Source organism: Oryzias latipes, chromosome 12 (genome assembly GCF_002234675.1).
Source record: "Oryzias latipes chromosome 12, ASM223467v1".
Lineage (NCBI taxonomy): Eukaryota > Metazoa > Chordata > Actinopteri > Beloniformes > Adrianichthyidae > Oryzias > Oryzias latipes.
The window spans coordinates 22855621-22879125 of record NC_019870.2 but is presented as its reverse complement, the minus strand read 5'-3'; the positions used below and the strand labels follow the sequence as shown (position 1 = coordinate 22879125).

At 37.8% G+C, this 23505-nt stretch overlaps 1 long non-coding RNA gene across 1 annotated transcript; it reads right to left on the bottom strand.

Annotated features, from left to right (window-relative positions):
- Positions 1-253: 253 nt before the first annotated feature.
- Positions 254-621, bottom strand: LOC105355290. The gene is made up of 2 exons (XR_909751.2): positions 581-621; positions 254-502 (listed from the first exon to the last, which is right to left on the bottom strand). It is a non-coding gene; the product is annotated as an uncharacterized LOC105355290 (long non-coding RNA).
- Positions 622-23505: the final 22884 nt, after the last annotated feature.

Here is a 23505-nt window from a genome sequence, read left to right as displayed (position 1 = left end):
ACACATTGTAAATAATAAATAATAAACAAAATGCTTAATCAGTTATTGAAAACGGTAAAATTGATTGATTTCTAATAATATTACTTCACTTGCTCCAAGATTTTGCACATATTTTAACTTTTGATGCTTGAGCAATTATTGCTATGAAGATTTTTGAAACAGTGTTATGTCTATTTTACCGATATAATGTTATTTTTTAATCGTATAAATGCCTTTTATAAGTGACATAGTCTGCATATATTTTGAATAACTGTGTCATGGTTTTCAGGCGAGACAGACCCAGATGCTGGAACTCAGAATGATCAGTCGGGTAAGTAACTTGGTAAGTGAGTTTAATCACAGGAAAAGTTGAAGAGAATAAATCCTTTGACAGGAGGGAATCCGGACGTGGCTCGTGGCGAGGCTGGAGGGAACACCGCGGCTGGAGGACTCCGAGCTCGGTTCAGGACGGCAGATGAGTGACGGCAGACTTCCACACAGGTGACCTTCGTTTGGGTAAATCCTGAGACAGAGAGGCAGAACATGAGAGCAAGGCAGGACAAAGACATGGGACTTGAGCAGGCTGACCAGGCGTAGTCACCGTTAGGAGTTAACGAACTGGCGTCGATGAATGGGTTGGATCTCCTTAAGAGAAGGCAGGTTGATGAGATGAAGTGGTCACAGCTGGAGGAAGTCAGGAGCAGAGCTGAGGGGGCGGGGCTGACCGAGGCACCGTGACAAACTGATCTGCATTTGCCATGTTGATTTCTAAAATACTTATCTTTGCATAATAATTAAGTAATTCATTTTTGTCATGTGCTTTATTGATACCTAATGATTCTTAATTCTGTCTGATAAAAGTTATGAATCGGATAATGATAAATCATGTAATAAAATCGTGGGTGGGATTATATAAATTCGCTTCCTTCCACTCCCTTTCAAGCAATCTTTATTAATATGTCTAATTATCCTAAGTTTGATTTGTCATTGTATGAATGTATGACCGATGATTGTAATGTTTTTGTGTATTATTCTTATTTGATTGCTTGAAATAAACCATTTCAAATAAAAAAAATCAAAATTGTAACACTTATTACAATGATTTGAATTACAATGACATTTGAGTTTTGGGATATTTTTTGTTGATAAGCATCATAAGCAGAACATAAAAAATAAGTTTCTGGGGGGGATGTTGATAAGTTTCTGGGGGGGATGTTGATTTTATTGCTTTAGTAGTGGTGTAAAGTTAATCGAATAAATCAATTGATTGATTTGTATTCCTACGATCAAACCACATGAATCAGTCTATGACAAGTTGTTAACTGAGTAGAATTGACGTAAACCATTAAAAAAAGTTTCAAAATAAAACAATATATAAACAAGATTGGAAAACCCCATTTGGATTAAGACATTGTAAATTTATTGTACTATAATGTAAAAACAACCAAGTGCCATCACAGTGGACAACACACATGTGATGGCAGCAAAAAATGATCTAGCCATTATAACAGTCCAGTGTGTGGAAACACTGAATTTTGCGAAGACTTGACCACCCAGTATGGTCGAATGTTCTAATAATGTTCTGTTTGGATTATTTAGAAGCGGAAAAACAACAGTGGGCTGAACTTAATGAAACCAAAAACGTGAATGGACTTGCCATTAGTTTACTTGTTTATTTGTACATATTTCCACTTGATTGTCTTGCAAGAATTAGAACTAATGAGAAAATCTTCACCTGCACTGTGCAGTACCTGTATTTATCTCTGAGTTACACTGGCTAAAGTTTTGGCTGAAGATGTCCTGGATCCATTTTAGGTCAGTGAACCGATTGTAGTAAACCAATAATAACTACGAATCGTATTAGCAATCAAAAATTATGATATGTAATGAATTGTTGTTAAAATGAATTGTAAAACCTATGCAAAAGTATATTGAATGAAAATTACAAAACTTGTATATTAATGTCTTACTAAGGGCCAAAATATGGCTTCAACATCAAATGCTAATCATCCACCACATGTCATCATCATCTGGACAGAGCAGCTGTCATTTCAACACCGCGGCTGAGATTACATTAATGCAAGCCACATGAAAAAGCTGCCAGAAAGTTTTGCCTTTTCGCAATATTTCCTTTCTGAGTTTTCCAATTTTTACCCCCCCCCCCAGCCCTAAAACCACACAGAAAAGCATTTCACTTCTTCTTCACACTACTGTTTTCTCTATTGGCTCTGTCTTTGCTCTCCTTGAGAATCTGCCACTCCATCAGAGCACGAAGGAATTGGCTTGCTTTTCTGTGCTGATAGGGTCAGGGGCAGGTCAGCTAACACAACTGTCTATAGAGGAGAGGCCTTGTCCTGGCAATGCCCTGTGGTCTGCGCCCCATCACCCCACTCCTTGCCTGTCCTCACACCCCCCAACTCCACCCCCTTAGGACCAGTGACACAGCGGAGGTCAGCAACCTATTTGGGAGAACACTTGGCCACAGCAGGGGGTGAAATATCCTTTACAACGGCCCCTGTCATCTGGAGAGTAAGTAATGAAGCTAACTTTGTGACAAGGACTGATGAGCAGCCCTGGGGTGGTTTGGGATCCATGGCTCTCCTTCTGTTAGTACCAGCTCTGGCTGTAACTCCTAAGCTATTGCAAGGATTTTTTTAGGTTCTAATCATTTGTAAATCGTTTCAAAGTGTTTTTTTTTAAATACTGAAGTTGAAACAACAAGCATTATCTATTAGCTGCTGGCTTTTTTAAGCGCTCTGGGTTCCCATGGCTTGATGCTACATTGGCAGCCACACAAAGAAAGAATGATGAATGGGTCCAGAAGGGACGATAAAACATTAACTTGGACAGTTGGTCAGATGAGAACACCAGAAAAGATCAGACAGCAAGCTAATCTCATCATCTCTCTGTTAAGAGGACAATTATTTATCAAAACAACATAAAACAAAGGACAAACATTAGAAAATAAAGGTGAAAAGCTGAATAATGTCATAAAAGTGATTTAGCATGTTTGAGCAGGCTTCCAAAAAACACGACAACCTGTGGCATCAGAAGTTAGCTTACAAAGCTGCACACAGTCCTGCTCCACCCTTGTCATCCCGTCAGCTGGAGCAGGAACATTCATTATTCACAGACTCATTGCATAAATAATGCAATTGTCATGGTCTGAGGTTCTTTTGTATTGGTTTTGCTTTCTGTCTTGTTCTGTCATGGTTAAGTTCTGTTTCCTGTTTTATTTTGAAAGGTTTCCTGTCTTGTCTTGTGTCGTGAGTTTTACTTCCTTTGGTCCCCATCTGCCCTGATTGTGTTCACCTGTGTCTTGTCTGCCCTGTCTGTATATAAGTTCTGTCTCTGCCTTCCTCCTGTGCTGGTCCATTAACTTCTGGTCGTGTGTTTAATGTCTTCTTGTGCCTTCGTCTGTTCATGCCATGTTTCATGCCACGCCACAGTGAGTTTTTGTTTGTCATCCTGCTCTGCAGCGCTTTTTTGTTCTAATTAAACCCCTTGCCCTTGACCCCGTTTGCCTCCCGTCTCTGCGCCTGGGTCCTACCGGCTCTCGAGCCACCCCACACATGACAGCAATGTGGTAGGCCATTCCCAACACTTCAAATGCAGGAGGTTCAAGAAAAGCAAATACAGACTACCAGTCAAGTAATAATTAAGAACTAAACTTTAAGTCAAAAAGTGGTACCTTTAAAAAATATCAATATATATAAAATAAAGAATAAGAAGTTGGTATGATTTATAAAAAACTTTAACTTTATATTTAATATATTTAAAACTTGACTTGTTGCAGATTATATTTCTGTTGCTAGGGTCTCTGATGTTAATCAGACTCACAGGACAAGCAACGGCATGTACAGTTGAAAGGTTTATGTAAGAAATTAGTCAGGTTGAAGACCTTCTCTGGTGAAAATTGTGTTTTTGTTGTTTTTGACGTGTTCTTGCAGCATTTTTCTGATGATGGAGGACAAATAAAAGAAATTACCTGAAAATTCAATTTTTGAGAGTGTCTTCATTCAAATCATTGTGAATCAGGAGGGAAAAAAAGATGTTTGAAAAATAGTTTATATGTGATGTAGATAATATGCTGAGTGGGCCATGAGCTCCCTGCTCTGCTCCAATTTGATGCATCACAAAGACAAATTAACCCATGTATACATCTTTGTTTTCCTTGTCTGAGTTGGTATCTGTCTCAAAACTGTACAGGTGGAAAGCTTCAATATTACTCTGCATTTTTGTTGCAGTGGAAATGTTGGTTTGGGGTGTGTGGGGCTGTAGGCTATCAGGCGAGCACATAAACAGAAGCTCAGCATTGGGGGAGGAAGGGGGATTGGGGTTGCCTCTCACCAATGGTCCCACCCACAACTCAGAGGTGACTTTCAAATGAACTACTGCCGCTCTACCGAAATTATGTCCTAGAAAACGACAGTTTAAAAAGAATTGGGCTAAAAATGGCAGTCAAAATAATAGTCAGAAGACCACCAGATATGCTTTTACAATAGGTCAAAGGTGATTGGAGTGGATCTTTAGATAGATAGAGAAACAGACAGGCAGGCGGATAGACAGATAGATCTTTATTGTCATTGTCCCACTGACGCTCATAATAATCTCAGCTGATTTCCATTGAAAAAAGACCTATGTTTGCTTTTGTTCATTGGCACATACTTGCTTGACCCAATCATGGAATTTTCAGTGTGTTTTTGAAAAATCACTTTTCATTATGTTATGTCCATTTTTACAAAGTTTTCATCTTCCTTTACATTTTTGTTTTTGTAAATGTCAATAATGTGTTCTTGATTAAAGTATTTTTTTGTCACACACCATTTTCCAACTTCCAATAAATTCTAAAAGGTATATTATTTCAGTGTTGTTTTACATTATTAACATGTTTCTCTTCATTCCTATTGTTGATTTGGGTACTGTGTGCCCGGAAAGAAATGATACATCCTAAATTCTGTATTTATCAGAATCAGAATCAGAAATACTTTATTGATCCCATACGTGGGAAATTTGTTTGTCACCATAGCAACTGACAGGAGAGGGAAAAAAAGACTAAGAATAATATATATAAAAAAAACAAGAACAAAGAAAATGTAGCATAAATGCAAACAGCAAGGTAGTATAATTTGAAAAGCTATTTACACAACAGTGTAGGTAAAAAGATGTGCAAAAGAAATGTGCAAAATAGAAAAAACGAAATAAACAGATAATAAAAATGTGTAAAGGTTATCTTTTGCATTGTGAGTTGTTGCACAGGGTAATTGCATTGGGTATGAAGGATTTCTGGTACCGGGCAGTTTTGGAGCGGAGCTGTCTGAGCCTCTTGGAGAAGGAGCTCAGCTGTTTGTCCAGAACAGGTTGGAGAGGATGCTCTGGGTTGTCCATGATTGAAAGGAGTCTGTTCAGTGACCTCCTCTCCATCACTGCTTCAAAGGTTTCCTGTTTGCAGCCAATGACAGAACCCGCTTTCCTGATCAGCTTGTTCAGTCTGTTGGCGTCACTGACTGCAATACTGCTTCCCCAGCAGACCACGGAGGAGAACAAGGTGCTGGCTACCACTGACTGGTAGATGATCCCCAGCATCTTGCTGCAAACATTGAAAGACCTCAGCTTCCTTAGGAAGTAGAGTCTGCGGCAGGCCTTCTTGTACACAGCAGTGCTGTGGCTCCTCCAGCTCAGTCTGCTGTCGATAGTCACACCCAGGTATTTGTACTCCACCACCACTTCCACATCTTTGCCCAGGATGCAGAGGGGTCGTAAGACTGTCCCTTTCCTCCGGAAGTCGATCACCATCTCCCTGGTCTTGTCCACATTGAGCAGCAGGTGATTCTCTCCAGCCCACTCCACAAATCCGTCCACCAGCTTCCTGTACTCTTCCTTCCGTCCGCCGCTTATACACCCCACAACCACAGAGTCATCAGAGAATTTCTGTAGGTGACATGACTCTGAGTTGTGCTAAAAATCGGAGGTATACAAGGTGAACAGAAATGGAGAGAGCACAGTGCCCTGTGGGACTCCCACACCACTCAGCACCACGTCCGACAGGACGCCACCCAGTTGGACAAACTGTGGCCTGTCTGTCAGGTAATCAGTGATCCAGGAGACGGTGGACGCACCAGCACCCATCAGCCGCAGCTTATCACCCAGTAAAGAAGGCCGGATGGTGTTAAAGGCACTGGAGAAGTCAAAGAAGGTGATTCTCACCATGCCTCCACCACCATCCAGGTGTGAGTGAGCTCGCTGCAGCAGATGGATGACAGCATCATCCATTCCCAGATGCGGCCGGTAGGCAAACTGCAGGGGGTCCAGAGAAGAGCTCACCAACGGTCTCACTTGAGCCAACACCAGCCTCTTCAGCACCTTCATCACGTGAGAAGTGAGGGCACCTGGATGGAAATTCCTGGGGTGAGATGAAGAAGTCTTCTTGGGTACAGGGGCCAGGCAGGAGGTCTTCCAGAGGAGGGGCACATTTATTTGATTTAAAAAAAAACTGCTCCCATCTATGTATGTGATGGTTAAAAACTCTGTTCCCCCATGATACTTTTTACTTTAGCTGTAAATTTGGTAAGAAAAACACCTCACTCATAGCTCCACGTAAAAATAATGCATATTTCTGCTGGTTCAAGCAGGTAATCTAAATGAGTTTATTAGAGGATGACTCAGAACTAAATTGAACTCCTTCTCCGTAAATGCTGCAAACAGCATTGGTCCAATTCTTCCACTTGCAAATGAGCCAGGCCCTCCGCTGGCTTTCTTGCCTCCTACTATTTCTTATAATGCGATATATCGGTGGGCGGATTTCAGTTCTTTGGGTCTTTAGTGTTGGGGGTTTTATTCTTTAATGTGCCCATTTCTAAATATATCTGGTTTCCTAAAGGAAAGAAAAAAATACTTTTACTTCCTCCCTTTCTTTGCACTTCCAACCTGCAGTACCTATACCCATTCATGAGATGAATGAGAATATTTCATTTTATAGGACGAAAAATAAAAACATAGTCAGAATGGGCACATTGCATGCAGCCGTGCTTGTTACAGTTTCAACTGTGCTCTTCTGCCGAGGGCAAACGAAAGGGAGGTGGATCAGGTCTTTTGTTTTCATTAGCTAGAAAAACGTTCCAAAGACCTTGGGAAATTCTGTTAAGCAGTTGTCCTTCAGTGATTTCTTTGTATTTCAAGCAGCTGTATTCTCGAGCTAAGTTTTGTCTATTTAGTTTTTGTCCGGTTTCTGCTAATAATTTTCCTTAGAAATATAAATTAGTATTTGTCAGAGACTTTTATATTACTCATACCATATTTATGCAAAAAAAAAGATTCCTTATTGACAAGCATTTAACGTGTTTCAGTTATATTCCCTCCTCAACTGTTTTCTAAAACATTTATATTATTTAGAGTTTTATTTGCTTCCTTTCCACTTCCTATTACAAAAAAAAATGTAACAACTAGGAGGGAGGACATGCAGGGATTTTTGTGTTGCATTTCTTCCAAAAGCAAAGAATATGAAAACAAAAGCCATTAAAAGTCACTTACAAGTGAGCTGATAATATTTTTAAAAGGGTGAACAGATTGTCTGGTCCAAACAAGACGTCAGACAAAATATTACACCTTTGAGTCATTGGTGGGATTGTTTCTGTGAAGCAACTCCGCCCGCCCCTTCCCATCATCCATCGGTTGACATGCTCTTCAGATCTATGTTTAGATGTCAGACGGACAACTCTTTATGTTTAGCAGGCACACAACATGAGATGTCACACAATTCAGGCCACATCTGTAGAGAATCCTGTCTGGACACATTAAGCAATCACATGAGAGTCCTGGACAACCTGTCCAAGCTCAGAACAGCATACACAATTAAAATGAACCAAAGTTTGGTGTTTAAACATCAGGCCCGTTGTATTCCTAGGTTAACAACAATCCCAGTAAGCAACTAATAATTCATTTGAACTGCAAATTTAATAAAAATATCTAAAAGTATTTGTGCTCTCCCCAGATTATTTTTTCTATAGTTATTTTTGATATGCCATTACTGTACTTGCCAAAAAAAAGAAAGTAAACTGATCCATATTGTAAAAGTAAAACAATACGGATCACATATATTTTTTAACCTTATATATATATATATATATATATATATATATATATATATATATATATATATATATATATATATAAATGTTAAGCTAAGGCATTTGTCTTGGTACATTTTTATAATCAAATCATAAAACATTTATAAAGCACAAATAAGAAGTTTGATCAGTTAAATAAAGATGAAGTTATTCATGTGTGAAAAGATGTGACTGACTTTGTCCTTCTCACCAGTCCCACTTTCTATGGGACAACGAGGCATGTCAACAGTTTTGTGCATAATTACTGTGGAGATGGATGTTCTGTCTGCACCCAGCTGCTCTTTCCATTTCTCTTTCTGATAAATGGGGAGATGAGACAGCACCCTGTCATCTGCTGTGTTGTTACCAGCAGCAATGGAGAATCTCCAGCTCAAATCTCCCTCTGTTTGAGATGACAGAAGGAGGTGCATGGATAGATGAAAGGCAGCTGTTATGCGCTATGCTGCTGTGGAATATGGGGCAAGAAAGTTCTCAGCACTGGTTTTGCTGCTTTAAAACTCTGTAATCACAGTGAAAATAACTTGCATTCGTGTTTTATCCAATGTAAGCCATCCTACAATTATTCACCACATTTTTTTAAAGTTCGTTATCAGATGAATCGTATCCAGTAACTGTTTTAACACAGTTTTTAAATTACAATCTTTAAAATATTTTGTAAAGTTCCGTCTTCATATAACATAATTTTATTCCTAACAGCATATTATGTTTTTGCCGTAATGTTTTGCAAGCTATATTTTTTTTTCTGAAATATTTAATAAGTCAGTTTTAAAAGCACATCTGTAGAGAAGGAAAAATGTGTTTTGAGGCCAAATAAGCCAATGCTTTAAAAAGCTTTAACTGTTACTTTACATGGCTTTATGTCTATTTGGATGAATTTAAGGAATCTGAACTAAAAGAAATCTTTTGATCTATTTTAAAAGCGTTCCCAGTGGTATGTTCTCTTAAAAACTGTCATTCTCTAGGACATAGTTCCTGCAGAAGTTCTTTAGAAATTTGCCATATAATTTGGGCGGGACAACCCCCCCCCCTCTGCTGTTGAGATTCTGGAGCAGGGACCTTGTGGCCTGCCCAGTATATTTCCTGTCACAAATAAGCTCTTTTTCACATGGCATGTTTTTGTCTGCTGCTGATTCACAACAATTTCAATAGGAAATACTCAGAAGTGCACATTTCAGCTTGTTTTTCTGTATATATGTCCTTCACCATGAGAGAAATGCCACAAGAACATGTTAAAAGCACCAAAAACAGAATTTTCATGGGACTTTAAATTCCAAGAGTTATAGAGATTCAGTCAGACTATGGAGCCATCTGTTTGTCATTTTCTAATCTTTGAGATCATTCTATTTAGTCACTACAGTAAAGTGAGCCAGCCAGTGATTGTTGATTCTGTGAAATGGCTTGAAATGTAAGAGTGGTGATGAGGTTAGTGTAGATTTTGGTAAATATTAGAACTACTAGTCTAAGAGATCCTTTCCAAAAAGAATGGTCTAAAAAAACAAAGTTTTTGTATAAGATGTCTAAAGTTGACAGACTAGCGACTTGTCCAGGAAATCCCTTGCCTTCGCCCACAAGTAATAAGCTCTGGGATAGACAGCCCCGTGACCCCGAAAGGGACAAAACGGGTTTAGCAGATGAATGAATGAATGTCTGCAAGTTTTACAGTGTTTTTTCCTTTTCTGTCAGTACCCTCTTCTCTAGTTTAAAAATACTACAACTAAGTGTTCTTCTGCTATGTGCACGACGGGCATGTGATGCTTGTTTAATAACAAGATAAAAGTGGGTTTTTCAATACACTTTTGGCATATGGTGTTCACATTGGACTTCCACTACCAGATACAAGCACATGCACAATTGGAAAAGACTTGGTGCGAAATGTTAAAGCGGTGCAAATCTCATGAAACTTGCTGCAGGCTTTGTCTTTCACAGCTCTATTCTTAAATATGAAATACCTAGTGTCCTTAATTCAGTCCGGGCACAGACCGCAATTATTAATTTCTCCTCCATGATCATTTTCTAAACGTTTGGCACTTCCGTAAATAAAAAAGGATGCCATCACACATCACTACCAAATCCCAGACACGGATTGGTCAAAGTTTGACCTGGTTTAACTTTCAAAGGTTGTTCAACGGCAATGTGTTTTGTACGTAGAGCCCGAACACTGACTCAAAAACTTGCGGAGAGATGCTTGAATGCAAGTTTTGATGACACTGCAACACTCGCAATTATGCGCGTTTGCAAAGGCTTTTCATTAAAAGTGGTTTCTCGAATGCAGGTTGCTGAGGACAGTGTGAACATAGATTTAAATCTCTCCAACCAAAAACCTATGCTATGTACAAATTCTCTAACTACAAAAAACGATAAAGTGCGGGAGTATTGCCCTGGATTTAGAAAAGGAATTCGGTCACCTTGCTCACTCCTTTTTTTGTTCCAAACCACAAAGATAATGTTACCGATTCCAGAAAAAATAAAGATCTAACTAATATAAGCATTTTACAAAGACTGATTGCTGATAAAAACGTGTATTAAAAAAAACAATTAAAATACATTTTTTCACAAAAATTGTTTAGCGCAATGCATTGTGGTCTATATTCCCCAATCTAGTGAGCATTAATGCACACTGTTTTTTTGCAGAGACTTCTGGAAGATTTCTTTCTTTCTATCTTGGGCACTCGATTTTGGAATTGTAGATTCGGACAGCACTAAAAAATGATGAACGCACTATATAGTGCACTATATCATGAGTAGTGAAGGAATTTGAACACAACCATAGTCAGCAAAATCATGTGTCAATGACAGCATGGCAACAACAGGGATGTCAGGACCAACTATGATGGCTTTTTGAAGATTTACTGTATGTAATGCATTTCTGCTTTTTCCCAGTTTTAAGTTTGTTACAAAGCACAAATAAATTATTGTTAAATTATTATCTTTTGAAATACAGACACTTAGAAAAAGTCACAAGAAATGCAGAAGCCAAAACAGAAAGACCTGTGACCACAACCACAGATTGAATTCATTTTACAATACAGGAAAGGGGGGACCACGGTCAAATAAGTGAAGGGCCCCTTCCATAATTTTTCCTTTCTGTGAACTCCCTTTGAATCGGTAGATTATGCTTCTACCTCCTCGCTCCCCTTTTGATAGACGTTTGTTCTATGAACCTTTAACTGAGCAAAACAACAACAACAAAGCGAGGTGTTACAGTCTTGAAAATGTTTTGCTTACTGTATTCTTTTCAGTAAGTTTTGCTCCCCATACCTCTGACTGTCCCCCTGCGGCATCTCAGACGCATGGTGAAGGTTTTTTGTTGTGGAAATCAGAGCGTGAAAAGGTGGGACGGAGGGTTACTGCAATATTTGTGTTTCATTGCTGCTTTGTGTTTTTGTTGCTTTGAGATGCTACTTTCCCTCAGCTCATTTTCCATCCCGTTTCACGCAGATTTAAGAAATCTCAACCACCTCTTTTTCACCTCTTTTTATTTATTTCGCTCTTTTTTTTTGCTTTACTTCTCAGGAAACAAACTTATGTTTCAAGTCCCAGAGGACACAGAGATAAAATCCCTTCTTGGTCGGGGGATTGTGTGAAGATAGCGTAACTGTCTTTTCTCACAGTCGCAGCTCCAGGCTTTGTGAGACAACCTCTGCAAGTTGCTCTTCTCTACTCTTCCCCTTTCCATCCTGCCTCCCTAAGCGGACTTATCCACACTTTATTTTTGTAAAATTGGAAATGTTCTTAACAGGATGTAACAATTTATGAAGCGGCAGTAGGCTAGGTGTGTTGGGCAGGTACAAAGACCCAAAACAGAGGAGTCGTTTTCATTGTTTTTCCTCATCAGCAAGTATCCATGTGAGCTTTAGCTTCCACATAGTAGAAAGATAAAAACTTGTATTTGTTTTTATTTATTTTTTTACAAATGTTGTGACAATTTAAATTAGATAATTTAGTAACAACAGAAAATACAAGATTTACGAGACTGAATCCAAGAAAACATTTTGGAAACATACTTATTGTCAGGATATTCTTGACACATGCAGGCTTTAATTTAGGATTATTTCCCGAAGTTTAGGCATGATTTTGTTAACCAATCTTAGCACACATGCAGTCGGGATAAAAAGTTTGAGCACCCCAGGTAAAACGTTAAATTATTGTGCATAAAGAAGCCAAGAAAATATGGAAAAATGTTCAAAAGGCATCAGATTAAAGATGAGACATTCTTGTAATATGTCAATAGAAAATCTTTGGCTTTATTTCCATAATTTACCTTTTCAAAAGAACAAAACAAAATAATGGTGTGTGCAAAAGTTTGGGCACCATGCAGAGTTAGTACCTTATACTGCTCCCCTTGGCAAGTATCACAGCCTGCAAATGCTTTTTTAGGCAGCCAAGAGTCTCTCAAATTTTGTATGAGGTATCTTCATTGATTCTTCTTAACAAAAGTCTTCCAGTTCTTTGAGACTACTGTGATGTCTGTTTCGCACTACTCTTTTCAGGTCTATTAAAATTTTCCAATGATGTTGAGGTCAGGTGATTGGGAATGCCATGATAAACTTTCAGATTATGGCTCTTAATGTAAGGCAGTATGGATTTTTTTTGCCGTGTGAAGGATCATTACCCCTTTGAAGAAGCCATCCTCTCTTCAATTTTAGCTTTTCATAGATGGCATCAAAATTTGCAGAAATTTTGTTTAATTCATTCTTCCTACTTGTAAAATGTTTCCTACGTTGCTGGCTTCAATACAAGCCCATAGCACGATTGATCCACTCCCATGCTAAACAGCTGGACAGAGGTTCTTTTAAAAAAATAATTAAACTCTGTGCCCTTTCTTCTCCAAACGTACCTGCACTCATTTCGGCCAAAATGCATCAGGCTTGCTTATTTGTTCATTTGCAAACCACAGTCGGTGAATTTTGTGGTGAGGACGGAGAAGAGACTCTTAAACGAAGACCATATGTGTACAAGTATTTCTTTACAGTAGAACAGTGTAGCATAACTTCAGAGCCTGCCAGGTCTTTCTTTGAGGGATGGTACATTCAAACTTGGGTTTTCACTTGCTTTTCCCCCAATCTTGCAAGGTGCTCTGTCTGAGAATCTTCTTGGTCTTCCAGATCCTGCTTTAACTTCTACTGTTCCTGTTGAATGCGATTTCTGAATTACCCTCTGAAAAGATGATATTGGCATCTGAAAACGCTTAGTTATCTTCTTACAGCTTTCACCTGCTTAGCGAGTATCAACTTTTTAAAGTTTCATTGTTCTAGACAACTGCTTGGAAGAACCAATGAGGCTGATTGTTGGGGCAAGGTCAGATGACTCAGATTATTTAAAATCTTTTAGATTGAAATCACTTGGTCTTTGCAAACAATGATTAAGAACAAGCCAAAGTGAGCAATGCATGTTCTAAATTCTGCATGGTGCCCAAACATTCGCGCACACCTTTATTTTGTTTTCTGTTATTTTGAAAGGATAAATGATGGAGATAAAGGCTCTTTTCTGACACATTACAAGAATGTCTAGTCTGTAACCTAATGCCTTTTGAAGATGTTCCCCTCTTTCCTTGGTTTCTTTATGCACAATAATATAAGGTTTTACCTGAGGTGCTGAAACTTTCCATCCCCACTGTATATGCACGTCTCCCATTATCATTGTTAGATAAAAGCACCAATCTAAATCTCTTTTGTGAAGAATCTGGATTGATAAACTTTAGCAACACTTAGAGAATAAAGTCTTTAATGACGCTAACAAAGAATACACAGTTCAATGGATTGATACCAGGACATATTGTAGGTGTTGCCTCTCCCAGCTAGAGTGAGATCAGCAATCGTAAATTGATATAATTGCAATAGAGATTTTGCCTTCACCAAAGGTTTGGGAAAGCTTCGGATATTAGATGTTATTGCAAGTCTTAAGCTATGTTCACACCACACTCACGTTGCGGGTTCAGGTGACCAATTCTCATGAAAAGTCTATGTAGACCTGTGTAGGTGCTTCTTTTAGGCTGCCGTGTCCAAAATGTTTGCGTTCACACTTAGTGTAACAATTTCAAGTTTTCAGGCTGTACATACAAAACCCGTGGCCATTGAATGCCCATTGAAAGTTAAACCAGATTGAAGTTTGGGATTTGGTAGTGACGTATGGATGGCGTTTTTTGTAGAGCACTTTTCAGACAAAAGTAGTTCAAAGTTCAAAGTAATCAGATAAATATGACATCAGTCCCAACCATTTGAAAATTGATCGTGGAGAAGAAATTCTTAATTGCAGTTTGTTCCAGGCTTATATGACAACAGTTCTTTTGTATATTAAAATAGAGCTGGGAAAGAAAAAGTCTAAAGCTCGGTTCACGAGATTTGCACCACTTCAACATTTCCCACAAAGCCTCTTCCAAGTGTAGGTGATGGAAATGAGCTAGTACACAGTAGAAAAAAAAAAGAAAAAAGAAAGGAATTCCCTCCCTGCTTGTTTAGAGTAAACACCATGTGCTAAATGTGAATTCCAGAACCCGAATTTAGCATGTCCTTGAATGCATGTCACATGCGTGTGTCTGTAACTTTAGGTGGCATTGATGGTTCTGATGATTATTTTTTTTTGTTTAAATAAATGGGCTTTCTTCACTGCAAAACGTAAGGAAGTAGTGCAAGGATGAAGAATGCCTTCCATGTTTACATTCTTTCGACTGCCATAACTCAAATGTTTATGCAATCATGTCTATCATGTCTAAGTGGAGAAAAGCAGCTTTTGTCCTGATATGCAGCACTTAACATTAGTAATGTGTTGCATATCGGTGCAAAGCTGAAGTGAAAAGCTGCCTTTCGCCGCATCAGAATCCGCTGATTTACATTGGCATACTGTAAATAGTTTCTGTGAACAAAGGTCATATGTTCTTCAGGTGTTTACGGCGACATCTCCAATGTTAAAGTGTTAAACTAAAAGAAATACTGCTGATAGATAAAACAGAACTGTGTAAAACTATTGGAAAAAACAAATAAAACCACATCCCCGTGAACTTATGTAATTTACAAAAAAAACGACAAAAAAGAGACACATTTGAATTTTGTGTAAGCTATAAAAGCTTTTAGCAGTTTCTTACAAGTATGATGAAGACATCACAAAAACACAAACCTTAGATGTGAGCACTGACAGTGGTGCAGTCAAACAACATATAATGAGAAAAAGCTGGACTGTATAAAGTGAACATATCCAAATCATACTCTGTTGTGAGCATACTGTGTTATCCATCCCATCACAGCCTAATATAATAGGAAAGATGTAAAAACACTTCATACATTTACTCTAAAGTAATTGTATTTCGAAAAGTTATTTTACACAACATAAGTTAATTCACTTCAGCTGCTTTCTATTAGACCACTGCTGTAGTCTTTCTCTGTCTGATACCTCAAGCAAACATAATTTCCTAAGTGTACATAAAGACTATGTACTCTGATGCGTATCAACTTAGGAATTTTTTTGACTAAAGGTAAAGTAAATAATTTCTTTTACCAATTGACTGACTTCACATTTCACTGAAAAAAAACAACTTCATGAAAACTTGTGTCAGCTAAAGTTTATGAAAGTAACTTTAAAAGAAATTGGAAAAAAAAGGCCAAAAAAAAAAAGTTAAGAGGAAAAGAAAATGAAACATGTGACCATCCTAGACTTAATCATTTGTTTATGTTTAGTATTTGTTGTCACTGAGTTATTTTACTTTTCTGTCCAACGGTTTCTTGTTTTGTTGTTCACATGTGGCCTGAGCTAATTAAACCATCTCCAACCTGTTTTAATATTTCCCTCTAAGTTTTGTTCACAGTTTTTTTTCCATCAGCTCTGTTGTGCTATGGTGCTATGGTGAAGTCTCTCAGTTTGTTGGTGTAGCTTTGATTTCACAGGTATGCAAAGTTTATTCTACAGGGTTGCATTGTTTTCAGTGAACTAGTCTTTGTTCTCATGTATGTCGGTTCTCCAAAACAAGCATTTATGAGAACACACAGAAACAACAATAATGAGGAAAGCAATAGAATCATTGAGTCAATCAGAAGATGGTTCTGGCAAAGCAAATGACAAGAAATGGACGACCTATTCCAATACAAAATCCATGTACTGTAGCTCTGTGGATGTGAAAACTGATCTCTGATATTTGACTGGAAACTTCTATAATCAGGAATCTGATGATCAGTAAAAGGGGTTAGGATTGTTGTATCTAGGGTCCAATTTATCTAGGTCTTAGTTTTAAAAGAATTATTTGCTTTAGGTATAGTCACATGAATTCGTATGGGGATTGACTCATACAGGTGCTGCAGGTTTTAGGGTTGTATGGTCCCATAGAGGGTCGTAAAGAGTAGTGGCCGGTTGATTGTGCATGGAGATATGGTGTTCATAGCTATGCTGATGACACTCAGCTTTACATCGCCGTGTCTCCTGATGACCTTGAATCAATACTCTTTTAAATTGTATTTTAGATATAAATTCATGGACAGAAAACATCCTACATCTCAACAAAGACAAAACAGAAGTTTTAATCATTGGTCCTGAAGACAGGAGAGATGATTTTACCAAAGTTGCAGAATTTTCAACCTTCTCACTGTGCAAGAAACCTGGGCGTACTTTTTGACTTTGAACTGACAGGATTTTATCATCTTAAAAACATTGCCAGAGTCTGCCTATTCCTCTTTCTTGGCAGCACAGTGGTTCTGATGCATCTTTTTATTTTTAGTAGCTTAGATTGTTGTAATGCCCTGCTCTCTGGTTTACCTAAAAAGTCTCTTTCAAATGTCCAACTATTACAAAACTCTGCAGCACGAGTTCTGACGAAACTAGAGGGTGGGAACCCATTACGCCCATTTTAAAATTGCTGCATTGGCTCCCTGTGCGTTTTAGGCTTGATTTTAAAATTGTTTTACTGGTTTATAAATTTTTTTATGGTTTTACGGGCCTTCTTATTTAAATGATCTACTTTTACAACCCTCACAGACCCTGAGGTCCTCCACTACTGGCCTTTTAGTGGTCACTATGGTGTGGACCAAAACTTATGGTGAGGCTTCGTCCTGCCATTCTGATCCTCAACCCTGGAACAGCTTGCCGGAGACCCTCAGGGAAATATATATTATTTTATGTATTGAATTTTATTTTATGCATTTAATCTTATTCTCAATTTTATGTTTTTACATATATCTTATGTATTTAATTTTAGCATCTTACTATGATTTTAGCCCCTGTGATTCTTGTGGGGAGCTTTTGTACCAGGGCTTGCTGGCTTGGTCAGCGGTTGTTGCTGCGGTTGTCCACCTTGCTGGAGCAACTGGAGTTTAACATTGCAGCCTCACAACTGTGAGGTGGACCCCGGTGCTGTCCTGGTCTGGGTGGGCACCCTGGCGACGTTCCTATGGCCGAGCTAGCTCCTGGTATGGACATACGGTTTCCTCACAGCAGAGCCAAGCCTTAAATTTCTTTTAGAAGTTACTTTAATAAGTATTCATGGGTCGTATGTCTTAATGGAGGGAAGGGTGAAGGGTGGGTTGGGTTTTAATTATAATACTGTGTACGTTTTCTGTTTTTTAATGTAAAGTGCTTCGAGTTGCGCAAGGCATGAGAAGCGTTTTTTATAAATAAAGTTTGATTTGATTTGATCAGTATTTGGGTTCTTAACTGCACTCTTTATCTAAGCTGTTACCTTAAAGTGTATGTTATTATTACAAAGAGATGTTAGTATTTTTTGAACATTTTATTCTAGTTTGGCAAATAACATTAAATTAATATATTATGTCTTAAATTACTCTATAATTAAAGGTTTTCATGTATAAAGTTTGTTATTTGTCTTCTTTTTTTATGCAGAAAAGCATTAATAAGAATATTGATAAGAATGCTGGATCAATAAGCAGTATCGAAAAGAGGAGTAGTATCAATAAAATCTTAACAGTACCAATCCTTTCCTGCCTTTGAAGCTCCTTATCGGCTAAACACACCTGATCCAGGTAAACAACAGCAGATAAGGCAAGGTTTCTGGAAAACCAGCTGAAAGCCGGCCCTCGAGGCCTGGATTTGGACACCCCTGCTCGTTACCAAAGCATCAGTCACAACAGCTCTTATAACTGGATACAAGCTGTCTACAGGAAAAATTTTGGACAAACCTGTACAAAGTACACAAGGAGCACCCAATTACCATGTGAATAACAAAGGAGGCAGAAGGGACCCCCCATACCGAAGCAGGCACATAAAAGCACTGAATTGGGCACCCTGTTAGTTGCATTACATACCCAGATTTTTCAGACATTTACACTGGAGGGCTGAAAAGTGGCTTTATTTGCAAACAACTAGACATCAGGTAATCAAGTCAGGTGCATAGGTTGGGTCTCCTTTTGCAAATCCCCAGCCTGAATAAAACACAGGGTTTTGTCAAGAAGGGCATCTGGCAAAAAAATCTGCCAAAACCACCTGTGCGAATCAGTAAAAGCTAATTTGCTGTGGACCTTTGAAGGGATATGCCGGAGAAATGACCAATTAATAAACAATGAAGACAGGTAGCAGCAGCTTTCTGAAAAAATAGAATTGTGTTGTGTTGTGTAGAATATATTAAATTTAATTAGGTCAACAACCAGCTGCTGGTGCTGGTTGTCACTCCATGGGGACAGCTCAATGCAGTCTTTGTTTAAATTCAAGCAGCAGCACAACACCAACATCAAGATTGTTGTGCAACATTTGCTCTGATCCGCTCTGCCTACGCACTTAGCTGTTGTGCCTTTTCTCTCACACATTGTGGACTTTGGTGGGAAGTTCTGACATCCATCCTCTGTTGTTGCTGATTTATGAGGTGGCTGCATGATTCAAAAACATGCTGGCTGATGTCTTCAGTGCTCGTTTCATCCCACTTACTCGCAGTTCAGAATGCAGGCCACTTATTTTTGGATGTTGCCTGGAAGACAATCAGCAAGAGTTGCTGTTGTTTACATTGTTTACTGTCTAATTCTTAACCTCAGGGTCGGGTCTTTGAGTTTGCTTTTCCTTTCTTTTTTTGATTTTCTATATATGGATTATACATATTTAATGATTTCCCAACACACCAAAACAACAAAGTCTGGATTTGAGCACAGAAACAGACAAAAGGTGACAAGTCTAACGAGTACTTTGCTTTTTTTAATTAAATTTGCATAAGCCGCAAATTTATCTTAGGTCACTGTACTCTAATGGCTATGTAGTTTCACTCTTTTTAACACTGGAGATGCCACTAAATACATACATGCCATTAAGTACATATTAATGTGAGTCTGTTGTTTCTTTTTGTATTTGTTTTGTGCCGATATGCAACTCATTACTAATCAAAATCAAAATCAGCTGATACACTGAGCGCAAATTCTGATCCAATTACTCCCTGCTCGACCCTCAGCATTAAAAGTTGGATAAGAACAAACTTGAGAATTGTTCCAATGCATGGCTCTGTCTGGTGCGCAACTCTCAGATGCGGAAAAAACATATTTCACACACCCTGAGGTGTCACATTTAATAGTGCTTCTTAAACTGATCATCAGTTGAGATGATGATAAATCAGGATAGCTTAAACTGTAACACAGTGGAAAAGAAGAGTTTGTTTTGCCTGTTTTAGGGACTAGCAAACTACAAAAGTAAAAAGTGAAAAATGAAATGTTATGAACAAACACCCGATAGTTACATGTCACAGCAGGGTTAGCTTTCTGAGGACGCCTGCAAACCAGCAGTCCAAATATATCAAGATAAATGTGACATATTTGACATATTTTGTCTGACAGAAAATAAGAAAATGACTAACTGTAGCATGGCAGACAACCTCCCCTCCTAATTTTTACAGTAGTTGGTTTTCCACAAAACCATACTAATTATTAAGTAACTGCTATTTTTTAATATTTAGATACTGTTTTATAGAATTAAATTAACACATAAAACTGCTATAGTATGCTGTTCCATTAAATGTTCAAATCCAAACTCAAGACAATCATACAGTTAATCCATTCAGTTAACACAACCTCATTTTTTTGTTTTTCTATCCTGTTTTTATCCCGTCTTTATGTCTTTATGTTTTTATGTTTATTCATGTTTTACTCTGATAATTTCTTATTGATGTTTTATTCTGTTTTTCTAATTTTTAACCTTGTACAGCGACATTAGGTGACCTGAAAGGCGCTTGAAATAAAAATGTATTATTAATTTTATTATAAATTGGCCCAACTCCGATCATTAAGATATGTGGCATAAATATCAGCATAATTTCTGCCTTTCAAAATCTTTTTAAAAAAGTCAGAGAGTGTCCATCCAGTGTGCATATGTATGTGAGTATTAATGTCAAAAGTATAACATTTTAGGTCAATGTAAAATTTTGGTCAAAAGTTGATAAATAATTTATTAAAAAAGTATTTTATTTAATGCATTTGCAGAAATTTTTGTTTTCCTTTTGTCATTTTGTCACCATGTACCTCATTCTTTTTCTGAAAAAAACATATTTACCATATTTTCTGCACTATAACGTGCACTTAAAACCTAAATATTTTCAAAAAACAACACACAGTGATTTGTCAAAATGTTTTTTGCGAGTTGATAAGAAGTTTGAGTATTATTGTAAATACTCTAAAGAGCAATGGTGTCAGTCAGTTTTTAACGCATTTTTAACAAGGTGAGGAGTTAACATAGTTGCAGTAACGTTTGTTGTATCAGTATCAGTCAGTTTTTTACATGTTGCAAACAAGTTAAGAGTTACAGGTATTATGAGCACACTAACTCTGCTAATGTGTAGCGGTGTCAGACTGTATTTCTTCTATGTTACTAACTAGGTTGGAAGTTTATGAAAGAGTTTTAGGGCCACGGTGTGACAAAAAATTCTGGAGGATAATCTTTTCTTTTCCCTCACTTACAGGAAAAATGAGTCAAAATGGCGAGATTGAAAAATGAAATGAAAATAAAGTTGCGTTCCTCTTCACTCAAACTCTGAGCTCCTTATTTTTCAAACTCCGCTTTACCAATACTAGCCATTCTGTTTTGTGAAGACTGAATTATTCTTAAAGACTCAGCTTAACTTCTCTCGAGCAACATTTCAACTTTATTCTTGAAACTTTATTTCAACTTTAATCTCACCATTTCGACTTTTTTTCCTGTAGGTGAGGAGAAAAAAAATTATCCTCCAGAATTTTTTTTTTCTCACGTTGGCCCTCCGTCGTAGAAGTCAGCATAGTCAAAGTAAAATTTGTTTTAGCGATATCAGTCTTTTTTTTGCGTGTTGCAAACAAGGTTTGGACATCCAGGCATTGTGACTATGCTAACATGGCAAACGTGTAGTGTGTACAAACAAGCCATAGAATGCGTACATAGTTCATCAAGTCTGACTGACTAACTGACTTCTCTCTGACTCTTTGGTTTTGCTCAATGCGCCTTATAGTTACGCCCTATATATGACATAAGCTCAAAAATAGACCATTCATTGACGGTGGGTCTTTTAATGCGGTGTGCCTTACATTGCGAAAAAAATACAGTACTTGGCCTCCAGTAAGCAGTGATTATAGTTTTTTTTGGGAAAAACTGTTGTTTTGTTTAAATAAAGACCATTTTAAAGAACAGGACTGCATTTGTCTGCTGTAAATTCTTACGTTTAAAGTATTAGTTTGTTTAACAGTTACCTCAAATCAGAGAGGAAAAATGCGACAGAAAGCAAAAAATGTTCTTTAAATTGTATTTATACAGTGCTTTTTCTAGATATGCTCACCACTATAGTTTATTTTGGAGCCACACAGACTTATACAGAACCTTCTAGTAACAAACATGTTGTTTTCCCTTTGTTATCCTCGCACATAATAAACACATCCGGAACAATGTGGGGCTCCTCGGTGCCTTTGCCAAGCCAGGAATCAAACCACTGGCCTTCCGTTTGCTCCAAGCCACAGCTGCCCCAAGAGCAATTTATTGTTGGTGTTACTTTTTCAAATGACCTCTCGACCCAAAGGCCCCTCCTTTGCCCCTGTTTCATACCCAGGAGTCCATCAAGTCAGGCAGAACAAAATAAACAGCAAACATGCACCATGACCACTGCTAAGAGCTCCGTTGCTCCAAGTTATTATGAAGCGGCAGTGGCACATGTTTGAGAAAGGCAGACTCAATTCTCTGTGGAATATTGTAAAACACAAACACTTAGCACATTTGCTTTCACAAGATATACGTCTGTAAGATGTCAATTGTCCTAACAAGTTAAGATGCCTTAGAGGAGGCTCTCTTTCCCTAAATTTTTTTGGAAATAAAAACTATTTTTTTAAACGTACAATCAGAGGAAGTTAAGTAAAAAGTAGTTAAAAACCTAAAAGATAATAGAATCCTTCAGGTGATTGGATTTTTGTTTATACAGGAAAGCAACCTAAAGAGTCATGTTTCCTGAAGTTACATCTTTCATCCTGGAGGGGTCACAGATGTGTTTATGGTTAAACAACCTTTTGTTGACTGAAGATCATGACCTTTCTCTGGACCGTCCATCTCTATTACGCTCTTCTCCATTATCAGTGCACTTTGTGTTTTCTCATGTTTGCTGCACTGTTGTTCAGTACGTGTGCTTATTAATCAAACTGACTGTAATGTTTTTGCACACAGCAAAAAAATGTGGCCTAAAAATAGGAAAACAAAACCAATCTTAAGAACATTGCTAGAAAGTAATAAAATTATCCGTACATGAAGCAAGTCATTTTTACTTAACAAGAAATATTATAAGATAAAGAATCTAGAAAGTTTCAGGCAAGCTTTCAAAAAGGACAAAATAAACTAAAAATGCTAACTGTCAGATAGAATTAATTAAAATTCAACGCTATACAACACAATAAAAGGTTTTTGCTGCTTCTAAGCAAACTGTAATTTTTAGTTTTATGTTTTGTAGTTTATTTTAATTACAGTGACAACTAACTAGCTGTTTTTACGTATGTTTTACTTCCTTTGCTCACAATTTCATGCCATGAGCCAGAAGTTTAGTTTGATAAATGAAGCTGTAGTTAAACAGCAGTGTCAGCCTCTTATGGCATCCTGTGTGCAGAATGTTGAAAATGTAAAACAACAAGCTGGCAGTAAAAATATAAGCATAAGTTTCCCAACATTAAGTAGCCATACGGAGATCTGGTTTGCTCCAGTTTTCTTCCAAACGAACTGCAAGAAAAAAAATCATTTTGCTCGGGGATGAAAGAACCACTTTTAATTATGTTGATTCTTTTTCTTGAAATCTTTATTCCTCAGCGATCTAAGCTCTGAGTCACATTTCAGGGGGATGTCCTCTGGAAAGCTCTTGCTGCCAGACGCTCAACTTGTTTTGCACTGTTTTTACTTGCAATGAACATTTTGTTTTCTGGGGCAGAAGTCACACTTTCCATAGCTCTATTTCCGTCAATGGGTTAAAGTGCAGCGCAGACAAAAGAAAGAAACAGCT